Here is a 9535-nt window from a genome sequence, read left to right on the forward strand (position 1 = left end):
CTCAATGATTTTCAAAAATTGTTGGAAAATATAAATTGGGTAAGAAAATATTTAGATGTCACAACAGGTCAATTAAGCCCCCTGTATCAAATATTACATGGAGAAGCTCACCCAAGGTCAATAAGACACTTAACTCCTAAAGCCTTGCAGGCTTTAAAACATATAGAGCAGGCTTTAGAAAGAGCTAAAGTACATCAAGTAGACTATTTGATTCCATGGTATTTAATTGTTTTTGCCACAGATTATACTCCAACAGCTTGCCTATGGCAGGAAGGTGTATTGGAATGGCTACACCTACCACACACACATAAGAAGGTACTTATATCTTATCCCTCTCTTTGTGCACAACTTATATATAAGGGCAGAATTAGGTCTAGAAAATTGTTTGACAAGGAACCGGCCTTTGTAATTATACCCTATAATAAAGAACAATTAGAGCTCTTATTACAAAAATCAGAAGATTGGTGTCTCTCCTTAATGGGATACCTAGGACAAATCACCTTTCATTACCCCAAAGACCCTCTTATTGAATTCATAAAAGAAGTTCCTCTTATATTTCCAAAGATATGTGTTTCTCAACCCCTAGCAGAGGGTATTGTGGTTTTTACAGATGGGTCAACAAATGGGAGGTCTGCGGTATACTCGGAAGGGGAGGAACCTTTAATAGAAATTGTACTGCAGACAACAGCTCAGCAAGCGGAAATACGTACAGTTCTGCTTGCACTTAGACATTTTCCCCAGACGCTTAACTTTATACAGACTCAAAGTATGTGGTTAATTTATTTCCTGCCATAAAAACAGCGAGTTTAACAGGTTCTTCTACTATTAAGCCTCTGCTTAAGGAACTACAAGCTCTGTTATGGCAAAGAACAAAGAAACTTTTCATAGGACATATTCGGAGTCATACAGGATTACCAGGACCCCTGAGCCATGGTAATCACATGGCTGACTTATTATCTAGAATTAATCTCCTTACAGTACAGGAGGCACAAGAAAGTCATGCTCTGCATCATCAGAATGCTAATGCATTAAAACAAGCTTTTCAGATAACTAGAAAACAAGCTAGACATATAGTTAAGGAGTGCGCCCATTGCCCTCCGCAAAATCAGAGTTTAAAGATGGGAGTCAATCCTAGGGGATTGAAGCCTCTTACATTATGGCAGATGGACGTAACCCATATTCCTTCCTTTGGGAAGATGAAGTATGTTCATATAACAATGGATACATTCTCTCATTTTATCCATGCGTCTGCCAGATCAGGAAAAACAATAAAGGATATGATTCAACATCTAGTACAGTGTTTCATGATCATGGGGAAACCCATGCATATCAAAACTGATAATGGACCTGCCTACACCTCAAAATCTTTTGAGGTATTTTTAACACAATGGGGGATTAGTCACAGGACAGAAATTCCCTATAACCCACAAGGACAGGCCATCATAAAAAGAACTCATCAGACATTAAAATTACAAATAAAAAGATTACAAAATGCTAACTCATATATGTCCCCCCACCATGTTTTAAGTCATTCTCTCTTTGTATTAAACCATTTGAACATAGACTCAAATAATAGTTCTTCTGCTCTTAAGCACTGGGCAGTAAAAGAGACGGCATCATCATTGCCGCAAGTACTATGGAGAGACTTGCTTTTGGGATCCTGGAAAGGACCCGACCCTCTGATAACCTCGGGACGAGGGTATGCTTGTATCTTTCCACAGGATGCAAAATCGCCCATATGGATTCCAGACAGACTCATCAGGCCGGTGCCACAAAAAACTACAAAAAAAAAAAAAAAAGTTAGCGACGGCCCGGCTGACTCAAAAAATGAAGAAGCTGACCCTGAAGCCACAGAAGCTTCCGACATAGACCCAGCTAAAACATCTGGCGACGGAAACAAAAGCACTTGCCTCACAACAATGTTCTAACCCTCCTTTAGAAATGCTGTTTGTAGCCATGTTGTCCTTGATTGCTGTTGGGCCTACTACGGCGTCTACCAGTCCTTCTTCCTATTGGGCTTATGTTCCTCGTCCTCCTCTTTTACATGTTATGGGGTGATTGGATGATGAGACTTATAAGGTATTGAGCAATCAGACGGAGATCATCGGGGGTTTCCAAGATTCAGATAAAAGGACAAATGCTTCCTCATTTATAAACTTTGCAGGAAGCTCAGATTCATTACCAATTTGCTTTGCCCTGCAAGGAGTAGCTCCTCCCGGGTGTCTCTCCACCAGCTACAGAACCTTTTTAACTGCTGCCCCCAGCTCTACCGGTAAAAAAGGAGATCCTAGATGGATCTGGGAGACTCAACTGCTTACTCTGGCACTTCCCACTATGAAAGAAACTTTTAAGTCTGTCAATTTTATGCCTCTTGATTCCTGTATTACTAAGTATCGGGATAAGAATCAATTTTGGGATGATGGTATTACCGCCTTTCCTACTTGGCTGCGTTGTGGGTTTCCTCACGCAGCCTCCTCCTACAATCCTTTACTGTCTAAATTGCTTATTTGGGATTTTTCCGCCTCTTCTGGAGAAAAAAAATATAAAGATTATATCTCAAAAAATAAAGATAAGTTCCATAATTATACATTTATGGGTCATGGAGAAAAAATCACTAGGTGGTTTTCACCTGGGTATGTTGAGCCAATATGGGTTGCTAGAACCCCCTCCGGAAACATGAGAAAACATCCAGACTTGTTTCGGCTTGTTGCTGCCTCAGGCCCAATGTCTCAAAAAAGACCCAAAGAAACTACCCCATCTCCCATTGCGGTTAGAGCGTATATTTCCTATCCTTTTGCTCTGCTACTAGGTTCTGCCACACATGTAAATATCTCTGCTCTTGGGTCTAACTTATATCATGTAACTTGTTTTGGATGCATTATCACTAATTGTATTTCACCAAGAAAAAGACAAAAAATACAGATTATGATGATTGTAAAAAGACCACCTTTTATAATGATGCCCGTAAAATTACATAACATGACTTGGTATGATAATTCAGCTTTACAGGTACTTAGACAGCTTCATGAATTAATAAGGCCAAAAAGATTTGTTGCAGCATTGATATTAGGGATAACAGCATTAATATCTATTATTACTACTTTTGCCATTGCCACCACCGCCCTGGTTCAAGAGATTCATACAGCTCAATTTGTAAATGATTTAAATAAAAATATTTCCTTTACATTATCTGAACAAGCAATTATTGACAAAAAATTAGAGACAAAGATTAATATATTAGAGGAAGTAGTGTTAGCCTTAGGACAAGATATGGCCAATATTAAGAAACCTATGGAAACTAGATGTCATCAAGAATACAAAGCTATTTGTATGACTCCGCTTCCCTACAATTCCTCTGAGAATTGGGATAAAGTTAAACATCATTTGTTAGGGGTATGGAAGGATTCTTCCATTACTCATGATTTAGAGGCTATTCAAAAGGACATATCGGCTATGAGCCAAGCTCATATACAAGCTGGCTCATTGAATGTCTTAACACAAGGCTTACAAAAAGACCTTAAGGCCATGAATCCCTTAGATTGGATTCAATATTTTATTTTCATAGGCATTCTTGCCTTAATTGTAGTTTATATTATTGTGATTTTCCCTTTTCAGGACAATAACCAGATCTCTGGACAATGTACGTGAGGACTTGTACGCCTTCCGCCTTAAAAACAAAAAAGGGGGAACTGCCACGCCCACAATGGTGTTGCCTGCGTGACAAATGCCTTGGATGAGGTGGTTATGTGGGAAAGGGGGGCTCGCAACCTTCGGGTCTATGCCCCCGGCCACCCCTTATCAATCTGCCCGAATCATGGTGCCAGGCTACTCGGAACCACGCAAAATCTGCTTACAGAGGCTGGCTGGCACTCTGCCTTTTTCTCTTTGCAGCTGTGACTATTGCTGTTTCCTTGTGTATTGATTTCAGGAAGTTAACTCTCAATGTTCCTGATGTGCCCCATAAAGAGAATAATGATTCCTCAAAAATGGCCTCAATACCCCACCTATAATTCAAGCTTTTAGGCAAACAGTTAAAGAGGGTCCTAGAAGTTTTGGGAAATGTATAAATGATTTAAAACAAAAAGAACTTATGACTCAGAGGGACAAAGAGTCTAGCGAAAAAAAAAAAATAAAAGTCCAGGAACTCATAAACAATCCACACGCACAGCTAACAGCAGCTGCAAGGAAACAGTTACAGGAACTAGCCAGTCCTACAAGAATTATCCAGGGACAAATAGAGTTTCTCATCAAGGGTCGGTGGTGACAACCCCCTAACTTTAATCCTAGATATAATAATTATTTGGAGCCATTGCCCTTTACAGGAGCTTATGATAAACATGGGAACCGATGGATGAATCATAATAGTATGAAAACAGAATGGCATAAGTTACAGTTCATGGAAAGATTAGCTAGGTCCCAACCCCCCTGGTGCCTTCTCACCTGCAGGCAAAGGTTAAATATTTTCACACAAATGAAACCATGGTTAGAATGATGGTGGGAAGGGTTTAATTTTGATACAAAACAAAGGTTTAATAATTATGTAGAAGGAAAACTTCAGCTAGGGCTGTAATGTTCTCTGTCTGGATGAGGAATCACAATAGAGAAAATAAAGCCTGTACTCATGAGATCTGTTAATCATTCTGAGAAAATTGTGTGACCACATTGTTAATTCTATGTCTATTGCCCCACTGGCCGATTGCCATGTTTCCTCAAATGAATATATAAAAAACACTGCTTGATCTGAGTAAAATTACAACAGCTTCACAGCATACTCTCGTGTCTATGTCTGTTTGTCATTCACCAAATCTCACTTATCCTGAGTACCTTCAACCTGTTCTCTCTCGGTCTGGTGTTCCAGCTGAGATCCAGTCCATGGCAAGAGCCCAGAGCCTCCTGTGGATTCAGGGGATTTGCCCAGAAATGGGGAGAGATGGGAGCAGGGGCCCTGCCAGGAAAGACAAATGGAAAGTCAGGCATGATCCTGCAACCTATCATCCCAGCACGTGGGAAGCTGAGACAGGGATATCTGTGACTTTAACTCCAGCCTGAGAGACACAGGGAGACCTTCATCTCAAAAGAAAAAAAGATTAGAGCATAGGGCCCTGAATTTAATTTACTTACACACACACACACACACACACACACACACACACACACACACAAAAAAAAAAAAAAAACAAAAAACAAAAAACAAAAAACAAAAAAAAACAAACCACCACCACAGACAGCAACAGAATGAGACAAAGCAAAAACCGCCAAGATGAACTAAGTAACTAAGTATTGAAATGATGAAGAACAAGAGAATCCAGCCTGGGCTTATTTATTCACTTTTTTCTTTTAAACACTGGTAGGAAGAGAGCCCAGGACCTCAAGTACACCATGCTAGCTTCCACCCCCTTAATTTTTTTTTTTTTTTTTTTTTTTTTTTTTTTGCGAAGGGCCTTTAATCCTGAGCCAATTCAATTCCCTGGTTTCTTTCTTTCTTTGCTTTTTTTTTCTTTTCTTTTTGTTTTTTTGAGACAGGGTTTCTCTGTGTAGCACTGACTGTCCTGAAACTCACTCTGTAGACCACGCTGGGCTGGAACTCACAGAGATCTGTCTGCCTCTGTCCCCACCCCCCTCCCTTGGTGCTGGGATTAAAGGCACGCGCCAGCACCCCCAGCTACCTGGTTTCTTTAAATATTGTATTGAACTCATGTTTATTGTCATAACTGAGTTTTGGGTACAGAAGCTCAAATTATCTTCTGAGCCTACCTGCCCCATCACTGCCCTCACCCAGTGGTCCACACTGGTTATGATTCCTCTTATACTCCTGGGTGGATGGTAGTGATGTCAGTGGCATATCAGAAGCTGTAACATGTCAGGTGTTGCAGAGTGATGGGAATCAGAGTCCCAGAGTGTAGGGGGCAATGTGTGCTGGGGTCAGCTGGGCACCATCGGTAAGTGTACCAGCCGGTTTCATGTCAATTTGACACAAGCTAGAGTCATCAGAGAGGAAGGAGCCTCAGCTGAGGAAATGCTTCCATGAGATCTGGCTGTAAGGCATTCTCTCAATTAGTGATCAGTTAGGGAGGGTTCAGTCCACTGTGGGTGGTGCCTTCCTTGGGTAGTGTGTTTGGAGTCTGTAAGAAAACAGACTGAGCAAGCCATGGGGAGCAAGCCAGTAAGCAGCACCCTCCATGACCTCTGCATCAGCACTTGCTTCCTGGGTCCTGCCCTGTGGGAGTTCCTGTTCTGACTTCCTGCAGTGGTAGAGTATGATCTGGAAGTGTAAGCCAATTTAACCCTTTTCTCCCCAAATTGCTTTTTGGTCATGGTGTTTCCTTGCAGCAATAGGAACCCTAACTAGGACAAGTTAGGACAAGGATTGTGGGGCATTGCTGTGACAGACCTGCCCGTGTTTTTGGAGGGGTTGTGTCAAGACTTTGGAACTAAGAGCATGGTGGGATGTTCTGTGGGAGCTTGGGAGACAAGAATGTTGAGAGCAGTACAGAGTTTTGGGGCCTGGCTTGTGATGTTTCAGAGGGAAGTACAAAGACTCTATCAGGGCCATTTGTTATTTTGAATTAAGATCCCGTGGTTCCGGTTAGCTGGGGTTGAAGAATCAGCTGTGACTAACAAGGGACCAGAACTACTAAAGTGAAACTTTGCTTTGCTGGGATACTTGATGCTGGTCAGCTCGAGCTAAGAAATTATCAGTGACTAAGAAGAGAACTGCATCACTGAGGGAAAATCTTCTGGGAAGTGTTTCCTGAGAGCACAGAGAAGCTGTGTTCCAGAAGCAGCCAAAATGGTACCCTGTGCTGGCAGCAGGACTTGGTAATGTGTCAGAGTCACCCAGGTGGTACTGGTTTTGAAGCCTTGAAGGGATCCTGGGAAACACTTGAGAGGTTTGGCACTGTGAGAGGCCAGGAAAGGTCATTGATAAAGGTGCTGCCTCAAAGCTGTTGAGGCACAGGATCGAAGGGGTCATACAAAGAAACTGAGGCTTGGCACCATGAGGAGAGCCTATGAGAGGCTATTGGTGAAAGTGCAGCCCAGTTGCAGAGAGGACCCCAGCATTTTGGAGATGCCAGTACTATGAGATGGCCAATAAGAACAGCAGCAGCTGTGGAGTGCAGCCAGCTGGAGCCTGGAAGACAAGCTGTGTGTGCTACAGAGGGCAGAGCTGGGGAAGTGACCCAGACATTTGGAGGAGTCCAGAAGATAGTGAGTGGATCCCAGCCATTGGACGGTAGGAACTTTGTTTTGCTTTGATTTGATTGTGATGGTGCCCTGATTTCTCCTTCTTGAAGTAAAACAGTATTTTACTGGAGCTCACAGTTGAGAGACTTTGGATTTTTAAGGGACTCAAATTTTAATGTGTTTGAATTTGTAAAGACTGTGGGCCTTTGAAAGTTATTTATATTTTTAATGTGACATCTTGGGGATGAATAAGAAAGGAGGTATTATGTCTTTAAAAGTGATGTATTTATGTGTCAGGTTGACAAGGGGTCAAGTTGACAAGTTGTACTGGCTGGCTTTGTATGTCAACTTGGCAGAAGCTAAAGTCATCAGAGAGGAAGGCGCCTCAGTGAGGAAATGGTGAGGAAATGCCTCCATGAGACCCAGCTATAAGGCATTTTCTCAATTAGTGATCAATGGGGGAAGGCCCAGTCTACTGTGGGTGGTGTCATCCCTGGGCTGCTGGCATTGGGTTCTATAAGAAAGCAGGATGAGCAAGCCAGTAAGCAGCACCCTCCATGGCCTCTGAATCACCTCCTGCCTCCAGGATCCTGCCCTGTGGGAGTTCCTCTTCTGACTCCTCCAAGGAGGGAGTATGATCTGGAAGTATAAACCAAATAAACCCTTTTCTCCCCAAATTGCCTTTTGGTCATAGTGTTTTGTTGCAGCAATAGAAACCCTAACTAAGACAGCAAGGTCCCAGGCTGGGCCCCCAGTGCATGATGAGTCCTGTACACACCCTGGGGTCTGGGAAGGTTGTCCCTGAGGCTTTAGCCTGCAGAAGTGAAGGATGGAGACTGAACGGCTGAGCTGTGTCCTCAGAGGCCCTGAGCCTGCATCTGCTGCATCTGCAGGATCTGGCTGAGAATGCACTGCACATCCTCATCCCTGAGTTAAGATGGTACGGGACACAGGCAGAGCTGAGAGAATGAGAGAAGAGCGAGAAGCAAGGAGGGAGAAAGAGAAGGAGACACCTAGGGCCAGTCAGCCAGCCACCAGCCTGCCAGCCACCGAGGAAGAGTGAAAATAGGGCATACAGAATGAAAGGTCAAAAGCTCTGACAGCTTAAGTTAAGTCACATGAGCGAGTGGGACAAGCATAAAATAAGGCCGTGCGTTCATAACTAATAAGTCTCTGTGTCATGATGTGGAGCTGGTTGTTGGCTCAAAAGAAAGCCTGCGACACCTCTGTGCTCCCAACATGCAGCCATTCTATAATCAGCATTAGCATGTGACTCCACCTGTTATTTTCCAAGTTCAGGTACAAATGAGTAGTCTTGGGAAACTAGATTATATGATCCATAAATCCTATCATATGCCAGATTGAACATTATTGAGAACTAATGGGGTCCAGACCCTTAATAGTCCCCTCCCAGATTCCCGAAAGAATCTACAACCAGCTGATAATTCATCTTTGATGAAAAGAAATGAATCTATGTACATGAAACTCCTTAGTCCAGACACTTCATTATTCTGTGTCAATTCTCTCTCTACAAGCTTCTATTCTCTTTTAGCTCTTTTCTTGCCAGATTTCTCTCTATATTCATCTATTGCTCCCTCTAAGTTCTATCTTAATTCTCTCATCTTAATTCTGCCTCACCTAGGTTCTTTTAACCTCGTTCTTACCCAGCTAGCACTTCCCGATCTGACTCTTTCTCATCGTCCATCTCATCCGCATGTTCTCTCTGGTCAAAACCCTCCTTATCCCTCTCTGTTCTCTGTCTCTCAGTTCTCCACATCCCCCCCTAAGTCTCCCAGGAATCCAGTTATAAACCCAAGCCACAGCAATCCCCTGGTTGAGCAAGGTCACCAGGCTTGAATTCTACGGGGTCATCAAGGCAGGTAAGAATTTTCTCAGGCAGTGACCACCAGGCTTTCTTTTACAACCCAAAATGGGAGTGGTAAAAGAGGAGGTCAGGGGCTGGAGAGATGGCTCAGAGGTTAAGAACACTGGCTGTTCTTTCAGAGGTCCTGAGTTCAATTTCCAGCACCCACATGGTGGCTCACAACCATCTGTAATGAGATCCGGCTCCCTCTTCTGGCCTGCAAGGATGCATGCAGACAGAAAACTGTATACATAATAATTTAATTAAAAAAAAAAAAGATGAGGTCAACTGAGTGCTAATGACCAGTTAGTATATCAAAAAGGGGATCTACGTTCTCAGTTCACATTCCTAGAAGTGCTTAGGTAAGAAGTTAAGGGGTCTATTGGTAAGGTTGTATAAGAAAGGAGGGTCTCACCCTAAATTGTACTAGAAATAAAGCTATCTGCCTGACCTAAATGACAGGTGTAGTTTCATTCAGCCTTAGAT

Source organism: Peromyscus californicus, unplaced genomic scaffold (genome assembly GCF_007827085.1).
Source record: "Peromyscus californicus insignis strain IS unplaced genomic scaffold, ASM782708v3 Scaffold_1__1_contigs__length_55948999, whole genome shotgun sequence".
NCBI classification, from domain to species: Eukaryota; Metazoa; Chordata; class Mammalia; order Rodentia; family Cricetidae; genus Peromyscus; species Peromyscus californicus.